Raw genomic sequence first — 20,389 nt, 5'->3', positions numbered from 1 at the left:
TTGTAAATTTTCCCTAACCTAGGCTACCCATTGATCTAGAAAGGATAACTTTACAACTCATATACCTTCTATTTTCATTTATTTCTGTTGCATTTGTTTTTCAGGATTCAGCAGAGCAAGACATTAACGGTACAAACTTTGGGTAAGAATCTTGGCTCTGCCCCTACTTGCTATGAATACATGTACCTTTTATTTAATTTACAAATTAAGCCAATTAGCTTCAATAATAGCAAAGTATATATGGAATCTTAACTTATTTAGGAGTTATTATCTTCATTTTTACATCATATATAATCATTTCCTAGTATTAATATTAAAGATTTATTGAGTGACTACTTCTTGTCAAGCACCGTTCTACGTGCTTCACATATTAATTCATTTAGTCCTCACAACATCCTTTGAGGTAGGTGTCATTATTGCCTTTACTTCCTGATTAAGAATTAAGAAGGCAGAGGTTAAACAGTTTGCCCAAGATTACCCAGCTAATAAATTTCAGAGCTCTTCTCTTAACCACCATGTCATCACTCATCTGTTCAGGACTGCCTTAATCTCTGTGGCTCTCCAGTCATTTGTGTTCAAATGCCCACCGATGAATTAAATCTTCAAACGGGGATAGTCACCTTCTATCCATGCACATGAAGACTCTCTGAGTGGTCCAGAGCGTGGACAATTTTAAGGGAATCAATTTCACATCCTCAATTTCATTTCCACACTCTCCTAAAATGTATCTGCCTGAGAACATGCCTGTGGTCTCTTTTCCACCCCTTTTCACAATTGCCGTTTTCCCACTTATCAAAAGAAAGGCATTCTTCTCACAGATCCCGCATTTCACTGTGGTGCTTTGACCCCAGGTGCACAAAACAGAACATTAGAAGCCTGTCTTAGTGTTGAGAAAGGGAATGACTGTGGTGGCTGGAAACAAAACTGTCACCTGATAGACCATTAAAAATAATTTAAAGGACAGATTATCACATGAGTTTTGGCATGTAATCGAAAGGAGTTTGAAGAAGTGAGTGGCACTGCCACAACAAATTCCTCCCATTCCCATCTACTTATTTCTGCGAGCAGAGGGCCTCAGCGTGTACATCTAGGAACAAATGCACAAACAGAATTGGGGCAGAACTCAGTCCCATTCTAGCCATCAACAATAGTCATCCACAAATCCACTGGGAAAGAAAAGACTCCTTCCATTTCATTAACAGATGCATTTTCATTATTTTTATGTTTAAAAAACACATAGTTATCAATCTGCAATATAGCTACTGTTTGATCAATTGCGTATTACTAGCAATTTTATAGATAATGTCAACTAGAGACATTCTAACACCTAGAAAAAACCTCACAATCACAGGGAAGTAAAATTATGTAAATGTGTAGTTACATCTGTTGTGAAGAATGATGTAATGATCAATAAACATTTTCAAGCATGAAAATATGCAATCAGATAGCATTCTGAGGGGGAAATGACATGAAAATATGAGTTCAAGAAGGAGAAAGAACAATGTAAATTTTCTGTTAAAGAGCTAGTTCATCTGTATTTAAAAGGAATAATGTAGGGTAGGAAATTATGTAGGATTTAGATTCTTTGGGATAAATCTAAAAGAGTGAGCTAACAGCTTCATTTTAAAATATCATGAATTGTAATACGTACCCTGGAAATTACACCTTTTGCAAACTTATGATGAAAAATTATAGATGGCAACATAAAAATGTGGGAGGGATATACATTTTTCAAAATTCTTTCGGGGAGGCATGTGAGCAAAAGTTTGAAGACCGTTGATCTTGACCACAGAGCTCCTCAGGTTACTGAAAATCTGGTCCAGGTGCTCATTAACACTACCATTTCACACACAGAAACAAGGCTGACAAGCAAGAAAAAATGCTCTTGGTCACTGCTCTGTATGCCCTGCATGTTCAGCAAATGCTAACAAATGAGAACCACATAGAACACTTGATCCTTTGCTATTCTCTTCTCTCTAAAGACACTGTATGTAGCTCCGTCTACAACACTGTGTGTTTCAGGAAAACAGTAACACAAAACACAGCTTTTAAGACAAATAAATGTCCCAAAGCAATCTATAGATTCAATGCAATCCCCATCAAAATACCAACGACATATTTCATAGAACTAGAACAAATACTTCAAAAGTTCATATGGAACCAAAAAAGACCCCGAATAGCCACAGCAATCTTGAAAAAGAAGAACAAAGTTGGAGGGATCACAATACCAGATATCAGGTTATACTACAAAGCGACTGTAACCAAAACAGCCTGGTACTGGCACAAGAACAGGCATATAGACCAGTGGAACAGAACTGAAAACCCAGAAATGGACCCAAGGCAATACGCTCAATTAATATTTGACAAAGGTGGCAAGAGCATACAGTGGAGTAAAGACAGCCTCTTTAATAAATGGTGTTGGGAAAATTGGACAGCTACATGCAAAAAAATGAAACTAGACCATCAACTTACACCATACATAAAAAGAAACTCAAAATGGATAAAAGACTTAAATGTGACCCGTGAATCCATAAAAATTCTAGAAGAAAATGTAGGCAACAAAATTTCGGACATCATACGGAGCAGAATTTTCACTGATACATCACCTAAGGCAACAGAAATAAAGGAGAAAATGAACACATGGGACTACATCAAACTAAAAAGCTTCTGCACAGCAAAAGAAACAATCATCAAAATGGAAAGGCAACCCACTGTATGGGAGAACATCATTGCCAATGATGTATCAGATAAGGGGTTAATTTCCAATATATACAGAGTGCTCATACAACTCCACAAAAGGAAGACAAAGAACCCAATTAAAAAATGGGCAGAGGAGCTGAATAGACACCTCTCCAAACAGGACATACAAATGGCTAAGAGACATATGAAGAAATGCTCAACATCACTAATCATCAGAGAGATGCAAATTAAAACAACAATGAGGTATCACCTCACACCTGTCAGAATGGCCGCCATCAACAAATCATCAAACAACAAGTGTTGGCGAGGGTGTGGAGAAAAGGGAACTCTAATACACTGCTGGTGGGAATGCAGACTGGTGCAGCCACTATGGAAAACAATATGGTGCTACCTCAAAAAATTAAAAATTGAACTTCCATTTGACCCAGTGATCCCACTGCTGGGAATATACCCTAAGAAGCCTGAAACACCAATCAGGAAGAATATATGTACCCCCATGTTCATAGCAGCACTATTTACAATAGCTAAGATCTGGAAACAGCCCAAGTGTCCACCAGTAGACGAATGGATCAAAAAGCTGTGGTACATATACACAATGGAATACTATGCAGCGGTAAGAAAGAAAGATCTCTTATCCTTTGAGACGACATGGAGGGACCTGGAAAGTATTATCCTAAGTGAAAGAAGCCAAGCAGAAAAAGACAAATACCACATGTTCTCACTTATATATGGAATATAATGAACATAACAGTCTGAGGAATACAGTAGACCCAGACACATGGAAGTAGGGCACAGACTGACATCCCTCAGAAGAGGGGATGGGGGGTGGGGGGGTGGGAAGAGATAAACCACAGAACTTATATGCATGTATGCATGACCAATGGACATGGACAACTAAGCCGGGGACAGGGTGGAGGGGGGGTGGGGTGGGGGGTGCCAATGGGGTAAAAAGGTAAAATATCTGTAACAAAAAAAAAATAAATAAATAAATAAATAAATAAATAAATAAATAAATAAATAAATAAAATGTAAATACCACCTGTAAAAAAAAAAAAAAGATAAATAAATGTGCCACATGATTTTCCTGTGATTTCTCTGTCGGTATAATCCTGGTGTATGAGCTATTTAGGATGTATACTTTCCAAATCCAAATTTAGGGCCCATGATCGAATATGTAAAAGTGCCCTTTGGAGGTTAAACTGGAAGTTTATTTGGAAGTCAGAAATTTCCTGAAAAATCCAGGGACTTAAGTCAAAATAACTAGGTATATCCATATCATGCTTATTAGCTTAAATCAGCGATTTTCAAACTTTTTCATTTCATGGCACCCATAAACTAATTACTAAAATTCTGTGGCACACCGAAACATATATAATTTTTGCTAATCTGACAAAAAAATAGGTGTAATTTATTCACACCAGATAGCTATTGTTGTGTTGGCTGTTGTCATTTTTTAAATGTTACAATCTAAGGGAAAAGAGGTCAGTGGCCCTGATTACACCATCAGGTATAGTATGATTTTGTGTTTTTTTTTAATCCAAAATGTGTTTATTGGGATGGTTCCCCACTCATCTTGATTTGAGGTGTGTTTAGCGCTGCTTCCTTCCGAAGGAGCATCCTTCTGTAAGCCTTGCTTTTCCTCCTGTTGGCTGACAGAGAACAGTGGAACAACCAACTCACAGAACTACTCTTTGTGCATGGCTAAAGATGGTGGTGATTTTATAGCAACCTGGGCATTTTACATGCATGAAGTAGGAATTGGGGCTCTGCACCAGACGCTTCTTCTTGTGTTTCCTCTTCTCCTCTTCTGGAGAGGGATGAAGGAGATCCTTAGCAGGAGGCATATTGTTGTGGGGAGGTCGTCACCGCCGGAAAGGCAGGTATAGTATGTTTTAAAAATTCTTGTGGCACACCGGTTGAAAATCACTGCCTTAGGTTGAAAGTCTTCTACCTTACTCTACAGCCAAACTTGTACTCAAGAAAGCTGGGATTCTCCTTTTATTGTGCTACTAATCTTTAACAAGTAACTCCTCTGGGTTTCATTTTCCTCAGCTGTAAAATGAGTGGGATTAGTTACATATTTTTTGTGTTCCTTCTGTGCAGAAGTTCTATGCACTCACTAATTCAACAAACCTTTATTGAGCACCCACTATGTACCAGTGCAGTGCAGCGTGTTGGAGATTCAAGGTGAATGAGACAAAGTTCCTTTCCTCAAGGAGCTTCTAGGCTATGAGGACATTAAGACTGTTAACTTGCTTACAGATAATTACAATACAGAGTGATAAACACTATGTGGAAACACATAGACCACGCAGTGGTGGCTCAATGGAGGGAACTGTCAAATTAGGAAAGATTTCACACAGAAAGGAACTCTTTAGTGTATTTTTTTGTCCTTGATGCTTTAAAAAAAATTTTTTTTAATACTTATCTGAGGATATGTTTTTACTGATTTTAGAGAGAGGAAGGGGGGAGGGAGGAGAGAGAGAGAGAGAGAGAGAGAGAGAGAGCACGATCATACTGGCCCTCACCAGGGATTGAACCCGCAATCTTTTGCGATTGAATTTGCAACCTTTTGGTGTACAGAACAATGCTCCAACCAATTGAGATACCCAGCCAGGGCTAAAGAAAATTTTAAGTTTTCATTAGTTTTAAAGATGAGGCAATACAGTCATGTAATCATGTAATATAAAATCCAAAATATACAAAAGGACATGCTTTGAAAGCTTCCTTTCTACCCCTGTCTCCCACAGCTCTCCCAGGCTGCCCTGTGTCCCCTTCTGGAATAGCCGGGACTGCCACTTTCTGGTACATTCTACCAAAGATTTGAATTATAGCTTTAAGGAAAGAATATAAGATAATCGGGGGAAAGAGGGATTGAGTTTTGCAAACAAAGAGAACAGCCTGAGCTAGTGGAGGAGCTGGGGCCATGGGACTGCAGGACAGAACCAGGGTCAGCTCCTTGAGGGGCCTTCCCATGATAAAGAATTTAGATCTTATCTTGCAGCATTAGGACAGCCATCAGTGGATGTAGAGCAGGGACCTGATTAAACAAATGATTTAGAAAGAGCACTCTGCAGAAATGGAGAGGCGAGATCAATGAGGGAGACCAGTTAGCGACAATCGTAACAATCCTGGGGAGAACCAATGAGTACCTCAGTCAAGACAGACAAAATCATTGAAGATTGTAAAGAAGGCCAACTTGAGTTATTGAGGAAGAAGGATGGAGAGCATTATTTGGATCAATTGGATTCTGATCAATTTAATTCCTGTTCTCTCCTTACCTAAGAATTGCCTGAGTCAAGTTTCAAGAATAATTAGAATTAATTATTTCCTCTCTTTAAGCTGCCACCAGGGCACCCCATCTATTCTTAGAAGTTTATTTTAGTGACCTTAAGATGGCCAGGCTTCCCAGGTCAATTCCCTCACTCCAGTCTTATCCCCACACTGCTCTGTCATCACAAAAATTCTCTGTGGATCTTCTTTGAACAGTCCCTTCACTTTCTAGTTCAGAGGAAAACCTGACCTTCCCCTGAGGACACTGAATTCCCTGCAGCTCTCATGAGCGGTGGTCACTTTCTCTTGTGTATCATGCACCACTGGGCCATAAGGTGACACAGGTGTTCTTGTTGCTCCCTCCTTACTGCCACTTCCAAACCACTGTCCCTTTCTTGCTCTCCCCAGAAGCTGCTTTGAAGCTCCTGCCATCAGACTGCACCTTCCTCCAGACCTTCTTGCTGTGGTTCTCCCTTGTCCCTCTGGTCACTCCCACACACTTCTCAGAGATGTCAACACCAGGTTTACTGTCTTTCTCTCCTCCATTCTCCTGCCATCATTCTTGGTGATTTCAATATCTACATGAATGGTCCATTCTATCTACTAGCTTCTGCATTTCTCAACCTCTTTACTTCCAGTGATCAACTAGCCCAGCCTGGATTCTCTGAAAAAAGCCCTCTGCCAAAGGCATGCTATCACAATTAGCAGTCCTACCAGGACCATAAAGAGTAAAGGAGAAGCAGTTAAAAGACTGGTGTTCTTACCAAAGGTAAAGGGATGCAGGATAAATGAAAACAGTGGATACCCCTAATAAAATGCCTAAGGTGGAATAGGCAGCTGGAAAAGTAGTGGCAGACAAATCTTAGAAAACATGATTGTAGTATATTTACATTAGCATTTATTCCATAACCAAAGTGGAGTCAGTAAAATAAATTTCAACGCCTGGTTCAATCACCTATGAAATATAAACAATCAAAATAAAACAATACATAAAATATTTCTATAAAATAATATTAAGCAAAGCCCTATAAACTAAAACTTCAGAAAAGATAAAAGGAATAATAATTTAAATGCTGCAAATTGACAACATGAGATATATATTCAAATCAGAGCAACACAATCAATACCCTTCACTTTTCATTTTCATAAGAAATAGAGCTTTAATTTAATTCACTTTAAATATAGCACACTTTTTACCAACCTATCAAGGAAATCAAAACCACAAAGACATTCTGAAATATCCAAACAAACATAGCCTTAAAAAACAAAAATTAGCATTTTGAGAGGGTAGGGGGTGGGGGGACTGGATGAAAGAAGGTGAAGAGATTAGCCAAAGCACATAAATGCATAGCCCATGGACAAAGACAACAGTGTGGTAACAGGGGAGAGAGAGGGGAGCAGAGGCTGGATGGAGGTGGCTAAAGGGGTGGGGGTGGGGGAAATAGGGGACATTTATAATAGTGTCAACAATTTTAAAAATAAGCATTTTGAGGTTTTTATCTGTACAGAAAATTTTGTTATATCATTTGTTTAGTGTCAGAATAATTGTTGACAATCAAATATCTTCTTTTTTTTCAACTATACAAAACAAAACAAAAATAACTAAGTAATGCACACAATAAACAGGAAAAGACATAAACCCTGCTGGAGGGTTTGAGATGCTAAAGTTCTTTGAACTGCTGTTTGCATTTATAAAATATGATGCACTATTTATTATCTCAACATTTTCAGAATTCAGCATATGTAAATGCTGCTACCTGATTTTACAAGCCAAGGGATTTAAACTAGAACTGTAAGCATATGGATAGAATAGTCAAACCCAGACCAGATGGCTCTTTAATGTTTTAAGTAGGCTGGTGGTAACATGGTGTTATCTAAGGACCCAAAAAAAATCACTTCAAAAATATCTCCCTTATTCAAGAGTCTTGGTGCCTGAAACTCCACCTTTAGCATTAGGGAAGGTAGAAGACATATCTTGCTTTTGTCTGCCCAGCACCTGTTTCTTCTGGTAATAACATCCCGGTTTCCTTAGGAAAGCGCCTCTCCCAAGCTCTCCTTGAAGCAGTTAAATGGAGTTGATTCTGACCCTAAATTTGAGGTGGTCATGAGACCCGGTCTTGACCAAGCACAGTACTGCATCCCTTTGGCCACAGAAACTGGTTAAGGGACAGACATATAACCCAGTGAGATTTATTCGTGGGATTTTGAATGGAACAGCTAAGAAAGAGACAATACTCCTTCCCTTGGGAAGCTAACACTGAGTTAGAGTACTATATGCCTGGTGCACCTGGGGCCATTCCCCCTTCCCTTCTCCACCTCCCCATATTCTCACTTAGACCAACCACTATGTTGCTGGATCAGGGAAGGCCTTTGCAGACTCCTGCGCAGGCCCTCGGAGCCAACCAACACTGCTTTATTGACATTTTCCAGCTCTTTGAGATATTCTGGAATGATTTTAATGACGTCTACTAAGAACTGACTTCCAACTTTTCTACACAAATCCCAGAACACATGTTCTAGGAGAACCATGCTAACCTATGTAAATGTGTGGTATTAATATTACTGTCCATATTCATACAAGTGGACGGGGAGGACAGATATTTATTTGTAAGAAATCACTTGAATTTTCTCTTTGGATCTAGCTACTTAGAATGAAGCTAAATGGATATTCAAACTTTCCAATTACAAAAATGGAATATAAATATTGAGTTTACTGTATATACCGTAAAGTTTTCCTAGATAGTGTAAAGGTCTTAGAGTGTTATAGTCAACAAGCTCTAAATGGTTCCATTCTCCTCTGTTCCTAGATGTCTTTCATGGTGACTAACAAAATGCCAACAATGAGGAGAAAAGAATAAAAAAGGTATTTCTCTCAATATATTTCACTTCTCTCCTATTTCTAAACCTGGCATGGCTCCAGAAGAAACCATCTACAGAGTGAGGGGAGAGGGCTGAGCAATAGGCCCATATTACAAAAAACTTAGGAGTAAACTAACTTGAGTTCTGTTACTTCCATTCCTAACTTTCCCTCCAAATCACTTCCTGTCTGTCTACCATGAGACAGAGGGACACTGTGTGACAGGCAATGTCCTAGACATCATGGATATAGCAACAAAAAAGACAGGTAAGACCCTTCTCTCATGGAGCTTATACTTGTTAGATGACACAAAAAGAAAACAAACAAATTAATCAATAAGGTAACTTAGCATGATCTTAATAACATAAAGAAAATAGAGAGTGCTGGGCAGGTGGGATGCCTCATGTGGGTGGTCACTCTAAAATTCCAGGGCAGAGCAGTGGGGACAACAAGTATAAAGACCCTGAAGCCAGAACAAGTTTGCTGTGTTTGAAGCACAGAACCTCAGTGAGAGAGTATATATTAGTTTCCTATTGCTGCTGTAACAAATTATCAGAAACTCGGTGACTTAGAACAACACACGTTTATTATCTTACAATCCTGTAGATCAGAACAGGGTTTCACTGGGTTAAAATCAAGGTGTCAACAGGGCCACATGTCCTCTGTGAGCTTTAGTGAGAGTTAGTTTCCTTGCCTTTTCTAGCTTGTAAAGGCTGCCTTCATTCCTTGGCTTATGGTCCCTTCCTTCATCTCCAAAGTCAGCAGCCTCACATCTTCAGATCTCTCTATGACCACTCCCTGCTCCCCCTCCCCACTGCCTCCTTCTTTTCCTTATAAGGACCCTTGTGACTACATTGGGCTAACTCAGATAATCGGGATAATCACCCAAAAAGCCACTCCCCACCTTAAATTCCTTAACTTCATTAAATCTATAAAGTCCCCTTTGACATGTAAGGTAAGGATTACACAGATTGCAGGGATTGCAACACAGACATCTTGGGAGGTGGGGAACATTGTTCTGACCACCACAGAGTGTAAAGGAGGAAAGTGGTCGGGAGTTTGAGTTTTGGTCAACTAAGTGGGAAGGGAAGCCATCAGGGATTTGTTCTAATATCAGTTTTAACAAGATTACTCTTCATGTTTCGTGGAAAATGGAAGTGGTGATGCCAAACTGAAAGCAAGAAGGCCAATTAAGAGGCCGTTGCAATAATTCAGGCAAGAGATGATGCGAGTTCGTAGACTTGAGGCGAGCTGCTTCAGTTCTCTGTGGCTCAGGAGACTTATCATACAGTCAAGTTAATGCTGTAGGTTGTGTTGAGGTAGCAACAAAGCATGTAAAAGTTTTCAATGTAATACTTAATTCCAAATAGTGCAAAAGAAACGGTAGCTATTGTTCTCATTATACTTTGAAGTTTTTTAATATGTTTATTGATTTTAAAGAGAGAGAAAGGGAGGGAGAGAGAGAGAGAAAGAAAAACATCGACGTAAGAGAGAAACATGGATTGGTTGTCTCCCATACATGCCCTAACCTGGGATCGAACTGCAATTTAGGTTTCTGCCCTGACGGGAATCAAACCCAAAACCCAAGTGATGGCAGACATGTCCAAGGAATATTGCAGGAATTTGATCCCTTTATGACTCTTGTGATAGATGAATGTGTGGAGGTGGCAACTAGTGAGCAACAGAAAAATATTTGAATGGTGATAATATGAGGAAATACTGCCATCATATTCAAAGCCTTGGAGCGAGTATGAAGAATGGCTGTGTTGCCCGGCTGGTGTGGCTCAGTGGATTGAATATCATCCCATGTTCCAAGAGGTCACTGGTTCGATTCATCATTGATGTTTCTATTTCTCTCTCCCTCTTCCTTCCTCTCTCTCTAAAATCAATAAAAACATATTGAAGTAAATAAATAATAGAAAAAAAAATGGCTGTGTTCACCAGAGAAGTCAATTGCTTCCATATGTCCCCTCTCCACATTCCCTTTTTTACTACAATATAAAAATCGGGTTCTATATATTTTTGTACTGAACACTTTTATTAAATAAAATTTTATAATAGTAAAAAAATAGAATATTTAGGTGATAGTGGAAATCTTAAGGATTAAGAAAATGAAGCCCAGTAAAGAGAAGCAACGTACCCAAGGATACCCTGTAAGTTAGCACATAGATATCAAGCAGTGCACCAAAGGTAAGTAAAGAGAAAAGGCCACTTCCCATTACTGCATCCTTACAGAAATCAGAAAAGGCAGCTCAGAGCTCACTGGGAAGCAATGGGAAAAGCATGGGGAGGCTGATACTGTGAAATACATAGGCTGTGTGGTGTGGCCTGTGGGGGGCATGTGGAAGGGATCCAAAGACTTACTTTCAAACCTATTACTTTTTGACTATGTGATTTTGGGCAAGTCATTTAATCTCCCTTTATCTCATTTATTTCTCACACTCCACAAGGATATAGTAAATTAAAATGATAGAGCATTTTGTAAATTTCCAAGGCTATAAAGTTAAGTAGTTAGTATGATCTTCCTCTCAAGCACCTACTTTCTATTTCCTTTAAAGGCACGGGGCATGCTGATTTTTAACTGTTGAGCAAATCTCATTTTTCACAAGGGTTTAAAAAAAATTTTTTTTTTTCTTTATCGATTTTAGAAAGAGAGGAAGGGAGAGGGAGAGAACGAGAGAAACATCAATGAGCGAGAACATCGACTGGCCGCCTCCTGCATGCCCCCTGGTGGAGATTCGGCCCACAACCTGGGCAGGTGCCCTGACCAGGAATCGAACCAATGACCTCTTGGTGCATGGGTTGATGCTCAACCACTGAGTCACATCGGCCGAGCTTTCACAAAGGTTTTAGACTGAATGACAACCTTCTGTGGTGCCTATCTAGATAGTGGATCCAATAATGCTCACCATTTTGTATTTCTGAGAACATCGAATTTGTCCTTCAAAAACTGACATTCAAACAAAATGTGCTTTCTCTGGTAATATGGTTCTGGGTTTTCATTTCTTCAAGCTTTTTTTGCTTGCAACTTCATTTGTCATACACTGGAACTCAGAAGCAATAAAAATAACTGTACTCTCCCAAAAGATAAAATAGATTTGAAGCTACATGCAACTGGGAATTATTTATAACAAAGCCAGTTTAAGGATGCATTTAGCTGATTAGCTTATGCATGTCTTACATAACAGAGTTTGGAGAGGCTTTGAAAAGTGTGAGATATGACAGAATGCTGAGGCCAAATGAATGGATGTAAGTCAATGCTACTATCACCCAAAAGGCCAAATCTAAAATAACTGTACCATTCGGCATTCATGCATAATGTGTTAGCTTGTGGATGGCTGTTCAACTGTAGCTACCCGCTCTGAATACCACACAAGACCCCCCTTCCTCGTCCCTCCCTCGCTCTTTGTCTTTAGGAGTTCTCAGCTGTGAGTATATCAAATGCTGTCTAGTATCAGGTCCACCTTCTCCCAGGGGAGAGTCCACTGTCTGTCTTCTCTACAGAGGCCTGAATGGAAATAAATCAGCCATTCAATATGTCTAATCAGATGAACGCCTGTTCCCTGAGGGATGACCTCAACCACACAGTGAATGGGGAACAGATTAGCATATCATAGATACCAGGGCACCAGGCATTGTCTGGTAAACAAACAAACAAAAAATTAGAAACACAGGAGCAGGACACAAAAGCCAAGACAAATTAATGCTTTACTTGTGGTAATGTTTACCTTTGTTTAAATACAGATTTTTGAGACAAGTGGTGAATCATCTATGAGTAAATGTCTGGTTAGACAATGTGGGATGGAAGGGGGCAATACTCCTTCAACAGAACATGTGAGATTTAAATTTCATGGGTGAAAGCATTAGAATCATTGACAATAAAGGTGACTTCATCCTACCATCAAAATTTATTTCATAGTGGTGTTGTTTTTAGTCAGGCTCTATTATATGGTAGGTATATGTAAGGCTGAAAAAATGAAGTCAACAGACAAAAAATGGGACTGAAGATTAGCAATAACTTGGTCAGGGAAATCAACAGTGGTCAGGGAAACATGCTAAATGATTAGATGAAGATCTGCAAAACCCAGAATGTAGAAAAATCTACAGGACAGATAAGACATGGATTTTCCAATAAATAAAGTAAAAGAAAAAAATAAAAAGAGGAAAGAAAAACCTTAACAAAAAAAGGGATGTAAGAGACTATCAACCAAATGCAATGTGTGAACCTTGTTTGAATGTTGATTTAAATAAATACATGTTTTTTAAAAATCTTTGAGACAGGCTTTATGGGGGTCAAGAAGGAGGCGTAGGTAAATGCAGTATTCACCTCCTCCCAAAAGTGTATCAAAATTATAACTAAATACAGAACAACCATTAGAGCTGCCTGAAATCTGTCTGAATGGAAGTCCTACAACTAGAAAATTAAAGAAGGCACATCAAGACTGGTAGGAGGGGTAGAGGTGCAGAATGGGCTGGACCCACACCCACATGTGGCGGTTTTTAGTTGGAAGGGATATCTTGGTTGTGGAGGTCCCCTCTGAGGAGTTAAGAATCCCAGCCCCACACCAGACCCTCAGCCCTGGGTTCCAGTGCCTGGAAGAGAAGTACTTGCATCTCTAAGCTGTAAAAACCAGTGGGGATTGTGACTGAGTGATACCAAGGCTACTAGAGTCCCAGGCATTTCTTTTTAAAGAACCCACACATAGATTTACTGGAACTCACTCCCTCTGAACTCCAGTGTTGGGGCAGCAGCTTGAAATGAACCAGGGACATATAAGGAGGAATTAACTTCTCTGGCACCAGGGCAAGAGCTGGGGTGGGAGGCAGATTTATCCCAGAAAATAGTGCTGGCAGAGTTCATTGTTCCTTTGCTGAGCCCTCCCCACCACAGAGCCAACAGGCAGGCACCATATCTGAGTCTCCATCAACTTGGCTCACACTCTTCGTCCCACCCAACTTGCAGGCTCATCCAAACTGTTTCCAAGGGCTTTTCCATATGAATGGCCTGTTTTGGCTCAGGCTTCAGATTTTCCTAAAATTTTCTCAAACAAGCAGCAGCTGGCCTCAGCGTGCCCCATACCTCTCAATAAGTATCCCCAGGTGGCTGCCTGCCTTGGTCCATAGTTTGGTCTCTCCTGGGCACCTCAAAGCCCGACACAACTAACAGCCATCTGCAGATTGCTCTGTAGCTAGTGCTGGGTGGCCCCAGGCAGGACACAGGCAGCGGCTGACTTTGCATCTCCCAGGAGGCCCAGAACCAGACACCCTGTGGTGTTCCCAGGATCAGACCATGCCAGATTACAACCCTACCACCTCCACAAGCAACACACTCAAGGGGTGGACTCAGTGATCACCAAAGCCCCACTGAAGCAAGTCCTGCTCCATTGGGTTGGCTCCTACACAGCAGCTCTTTTGCTGTAGTCACAGCTGGTCCTCACAGCTTATTGACCTAGAAGTCAATCTCTCCCAGTGACACCAACAACAATCAAGGCTCAACTATAATAAGACAGTGCACACAGTGCACACAGTCCAGCTCAGGTGACTAGGGAGGCTGAGCCACTGGGCCCTACAGAAAACCTACTACACAAGGCCACTCTACTAATCTGAGAGACATAGCAGCTTTATCTAATACACAGAAATAAGCACAAGGAAGCAGCCAAAATGCAGACACAAAGAAACATATTGCACATGAAAGAATAGGAGAAATCTCCAGAAAAAAACCTAAATGAAGTGGAAGCAAGCAAACTATCAGATACAGAGTTCAAAACAATGGTTATAAGGATGCTCAAGGAACTTAGAACTTCAAGGAACTTAGTGAGAACATCAGCAACATAAGAAAGGACCAGTCAGACATAAAGGATACTCTAACTGAAATGAGGAATAATTCACAGGAAATCAACAGTAGAGTAAAGGATACTGGGAACCAAATTAAAGATTTTAAATTTTAGGAAACAAAAAACACCCAATCAGAACAGCAAAAAGAAAAAAAGAATCCAAAAATATGAAGATAGTGTAAGGAGACTGGGACAACTTCAAATGTACCAACATTTGCATCATGGGGGTGCTGAAAGGAGGAAAAGGGGAGCAAGAAATTGAAAACCTATTTGAAAAAGTGACAGAAAACTTCCCTTACCTGGTGAAAGAAATAGACATACAAGTCCAGAAAGCCCAGAGAGTCCCAAACAAGATGAATCCAAAGAGACCAACACCAAGACACATCATAATTAAAATGCCAAAGGTTCAAGACAAAGAGAATCTTAAAAACAGCAAGATAAAAGCAGTTAGTTACCTTAAGGGGAGCATCCATAAGACTGTCAGCTGATTTCTCAATAGAAACTTTGTAGGCCAGAAGGGAGTGGCAAGAAATACTCAAAGTGATGGAAAGCAAAGACCTACAACCAAGATTACTCTACTCAGCAAACTATCATTTATAATTGAAGGTCAGATAAAGAGCTTCCCAGACAAGAAAAAGCTAAAAGAGTTCATCACCACCAAACTAATATTACATGAAATCTTAAAGGGTCTTTTTGAAGAAGAAGAAGAAGAAGAAGAAGAAGAACAACAACAACAACAACAACAACAACAACAAAATGGCAATAAATACATATCTATTAATAATTGAATCTAAAAATCAAAATAAGCAAGCAGAATAAAAACAGACTCATAGATACAGAGAACATTTTGATGATAGCCAGATGGGAGGAGGGTTGCGGGGGTGAGTGAAAAAGGTAAAGGGATTTACAAGTACAAATTACTAGTTATAGTGTAAAATTACTTTACACCCTCATGACAAATTACTAGTCATGAGGGTGTAAAGTATGGCATAGAAAATATAGTAAATAATATTCTAATAATTATGTATAGTGTCAGATAGGTATGAGATTTTGGGGGATGATCACTTAATAAGTTTTATAATGCCTAACCACTAGGGTATTCACCTGAAACTGATATAATACTGTGTGTCAACTATAATTGAAAAATAAAAAATGATTTTAAAAACTCTGTGAGACAATTGGAGACATTTGAACAATGGATATTTGATTAAATGAAACCTTATTTTTTAGAGGTTCATACTAAATAGGCATAAATAAAATGATATAATGTCTAAAATGTGGTTCAAAATATGAAATGTGATTGGTCCATAGCTAATACTTATTAAGGTCGAGAGGTTGATACTTGGGGATTCTTTATACTATCCTCTTTACTTTTCTGTACCTTAGAACTTATCCATAATAAAAAAAATTTTTTAATAAGCAGGCTCTGAATAATAAAACAAATTATTCTTGTCAAAAATACACAATAGGACTTCCGGTCAAGATGGCGGCGTAGGTAAACACGGTATCGCGTCCTCCCACAACCACGTCAAAGTTACAACTAAACTACAGAACAACCATCATTCAAAACCGCCTGAAATCAAGCTGAATGGAAGTCCTACCACTACGGAATTAAAGCAGCAGCCACATCCAGACTGGTAGGAGGGGTGGAGGCAGATGGCCAGTGGCGAGACGAGCTGGTCCCACACCCACATGTAGCAGATAAAAATTAGGAGGCTACATCGGCTGAGAAGGTCCTTCCTGAGGACTGAGGGGTCCCCGTCCCCCACCAGGTGCCCCGCTCAGGGTTCCAGTGCCAGGAAGAGAAGTCCCCATAACTTCTGGCTGGAAAAACCAGCAGGAACTGAGGCTCAGGGAAGCTGACGCGGCTAGAGCCCCAGGCAGCTCCTTAAAGGGCCCGCACACGGACTTATGGGACTCTCTCCCTCTAAGCTTGAAGGGGAGGCAGCTCGAGGGGCACCAGAGACACACAGGGAAGAACTGAGCTGTTTGGCACTGGAGTGAGGGCTGGAGAGGGGGCTTTCTCCAGGACAAACATGCTGTCAGAGGCCTTTGTTCCTTTGGTGAGCCTTCCCTGGGGCGGCAGATAGCCGCCATATCTGGGACTCCAGCAATCTGGCTCACACTGGTAGCCCCGCCCTGGTAACTCCCTGAGGCCCCGCCCCACCCCACCCAACTTTCAGGCCCACCCAACTTTCAGGCCCACCCAAGCTGTTGCCACCTGCTTAACCATAGGATTGGCCTGTCTTGGATCCTGCTTCAGGTTTTTCCTAAATTCTTTCAAATGAGCAGCATCTGGTCTCAGATAGCCCCATACCTCTCATTAAGTAATACATAGAAACTAACACAGGGAGGCAGCCAAAATGAGGAGACAAAGAAACAGGTCCCAAATGAAAGAACAGAACAAAACCCCAAGAAAAGAACTAAGCGAAATGGAGATAAGCAACCTAACAGATGCTGAGTTCAAAATACTGCTTATAAAGATGCTCAATGAACTTAGTGAGAACCTCAGTGAACTTAGTGAGGGCCTCAAGAACATAAAAAAGGACCAGTTAGAAATTATGGATGCATAATCAGAATTGAAGGAGGCATTAACTGAAATAAAGAATAATTCACACAGCTTTAATAGTAGAGTACGTAAATCCAAGAAGCAAACCATCGATTTGGAATATAAGGAAGCAAAAGATGCCCAATCAGAACAGCAAAAAGAATCCAAAAAAATGAGGATAGTGTAAGGAGCCTCTGGAACAATTTCAAGCGTGCCAACATTCGCATCTTGGGGGTGCCAGAAGGAGAAGAGCAAGAACAAGAAATCGAAAACCTGTTTGAAACAATAATGGCAGAAAACTTTTCTAACTTGGTAAAAGAAACAGACATACAAGTCCAGGAAGCACAGAGACTCCCAAACAAGATGAACCCCAAGAAGCCCACACCAAGACACATCATCATCAAAATGCAAAAGGTTCAAGACAAAGAGAGAATCTTAAAAGCAGCAAGAGAAAGGCAGCTAGTTACCTACAAGGGAGTTCCCATAAGGCTGTCAGCTGATTTCTCAAAAGAAACTTTGCAGGGCAGAAGGGAGTGGCAAGAAATATTTAGAGTGATGAAAAGCAAGAACCTACAACCAAGATTACTCTATCCTGCAAAGCTGTCATTTAGAATCAATGGCCATATAAAGACTTTCCCAGACAAGAAAAAGTTAAAGGAGTTCATCACCACCAAACCGTTATTATATGAAATGATGAAGGGTCTTTTTGAAGAAAAAGATAAAATATATGAACAAACAAAATGGTAATGAATACATATCTATCAACAATGGAATCTACAAATAAAATGAACAGGTAGAACAAAAACATTCTCATAGATACAGAGAACATTTTGTTGGTTGCCAGTTGGGAAGGGGGTTGGGGAAATGGGGGAAAAAGGTGAAGGGATTAAGAAGCACAAATTCATTGCTAGACTGACAAACCTCAAAGGGAAAGGGGTTGGGGTGGGTGGGAAGAAATAAACCAAAGAATTTATATGCATAACCAATGGACACAGACAATAGTGTGGGAAAAGGCGGGAGGGGGGCGGGAGTGGGGAGGAGGGGCTTAATGGGGGAAAAATGTGGAACATCTGTAATATATTTTACATTCAACAATAAAGATTTTTAAAAAAATACACAATAGTACTTCTAATGTTCTTATATAAGGTTACTGTAAAAATCAAATCAAAGTTTATAAACACAGAAGCTCTCTTCTAAATGAATTAATACACATTAAGCACTTTAAATGATGTTGGGTACACTACATGATGAGTGTTCAATAAATGTTCACCATTTCTATTTTCTTAAATGTAGAGGGTCTAAATCTTAGTCTACAAATGCAAGTGTATAAGAAACAGCTTCATTTTTCTACAACTGAACGTCTCTTTTTCAAACTCGTTTTCTATTGGGGTGATACAACAAACCTCAGTTGATTCTAAAATCCTCCCTAACTTTTACCTGTAATTGTATCTAAATTTCAGAGGTGTCTAGCAATCCAAGTGTTAGAGTTGGGGGGACAGGGGAGAGTGTATCTGATCCTCGATGCTTTTTTTTTCACACTTACCATATGCTGAAACATCCATCATTCCACATGACCCATTCACCTTCATGTTCTCTCTTTCCCCCCTTTTCAAGTTGGGTAAGTCTCTAACCTACTTGTGGGTCAATCTCAGGTCCTTGGGACTCACTGCGGCTCCCACTACAGTGGGTGCTCTATGAGACTCTTCAAAATAATTTCTTCTCTGGGATTTTCCTACTTTCTGAGGCTCCACTTGAGAGATGAGGTTCTGATCTCTTTTTTGGAACCTCATAAAGCTAGTTTGGGTTTTGCCAGCTTCATTCCCCTCCACGGCTCCCCAGTCCAGGTTGAGCCCAGGAGCTGGTGCAGGGCTTCTTTGAGATCCACCCAAATAATTTACCACATATCTGTCATTTCCTGTCCACCTGGGAAGCCCTTGCTCTTACTCAGCTGTATTTCCTCATATAATTTTCTGTGTCCCTTGAAAACTCAAGTGCTAAAAATAGGTGCTTTTTTTCCCTCTGTATTCTCTTGTCATATTCCTTCTTCGAGGCAATGAGTGGAGAAAGAGTAGCTGCCTAAATGGGGAAAGGAAATGATGGGGGAATATGTCCATAAGTATGTCAATTATTTTTCCTTCCATTCCAGCAATGCACAAATGGAAAAAGCACACAGCTGAGTTACTCAGCCTTTCCAAATTTCCATAATTAGTTAAGACACCCTTGGCTATGTTTCAGAACATCCAGAATGAGAATCATATTGAGTGACTGCCCTCAGCCTAGCCCCCAAAAGAACAGATGAACCCTCTATTGTGGGTTTACAGGTACAAAGAAGATTCCCCCTTTAATAGTTTCCAAAAAAGACATGAAATCTATTCCAATAGAACTAGGAAAAGTGAGTAAGTTCAGATCAAGAGAAATGTGGCGAGACAGTATTCACTGATTGCAGCACTTCCAATTTTAGGTGGAAGTTCAAATTTTAGGAGAGCCCTTTTTAAAAAAAAAAAAAAACAACGAAACAACAACAACAAAACAAAATAAAATCTGGTGAAAGTAAAATTTGTGCTTTTAGTTCTGAGCTGTCCCATTCTGTTTTGCATTTGGAAGCCATGCCATGCTAGTGGTTCAATTTATTCATCCAGGCATGCATTCAGTAAATATCTGAGAATCTGTGTGCCAGGCACTGTACTAGGAAATCAGTTACAACTAAGAGTGAGGCTGTTTGGTCTTTCTTCAGTATGCACTGGGCTTTGTTTCCTAATCCAACTCGACGGGTTAATGAGTCTGAATTTGAAAAACCATTCTACCAGGGTTTGAGCCAGAAACATTACTTATTATAGGCTAAGGAATGTGTAGTTAGATGTGTGACTAAGAGGAAAAAAACCTTAACTGGGGCTTTCAGCTGAACAGGCAAAGAACTGAAAGAAAAGGCCCTTTATAGTGTGTAACTGCGCAAACAGAACAGGGTGATGACGGCACCTGGGCCATCTGAATATCAGGTCAGATGTCACTGCCTTATTGCCAGTCTGACGAATTCTGCAAGCACCATTCTAATGCAAATCCGGTAGGCAACAAAGATAAAGAAGTTCTGCTGCCACAGCTGAAAACATTGCATTACCACGGCACTTTCCAAACCAGCATACCCGCAGACAAGATGACACTTTGGATCCATTAGAAACT

At 40.1% G+C, this 20,389-nt stretch overlaps 1 pseudogene; it reads right to left on the bottom strand.

The window, feature by feature from the left end:
• Positions 1 to 4,289: 4,289 nt before the first annotated feature.
• Positions 4,290 to 4,544, bottom strand: LOC118626733 (annotated as a pseudogene).
• Between the last annotated feature and the right edge of the window lie 15,845 nt (positions 4,545 to 20,389).

This window comes from Molossus molossus, unplaced genomic scaffold (assembly GCF_014108415.1).
Source record: "Molossus molossus isolate mMolMol1 unplaced genomic scaffold, mMolMol1.p scaffold_m16_p_12, whole genome shotgun sequence".
Classification (NCBI taxonomy): domain Eukaryota; kingdom Metazoa; phylum Chordata; class Mammalia; order Chiroptera; family Molossidae; genus Molossus; species Molossus molossus.
Note: the sequence above shows the minus strand (reverse complement) of the source record. Positions and strands in the feature narration are given on the sequence as shown.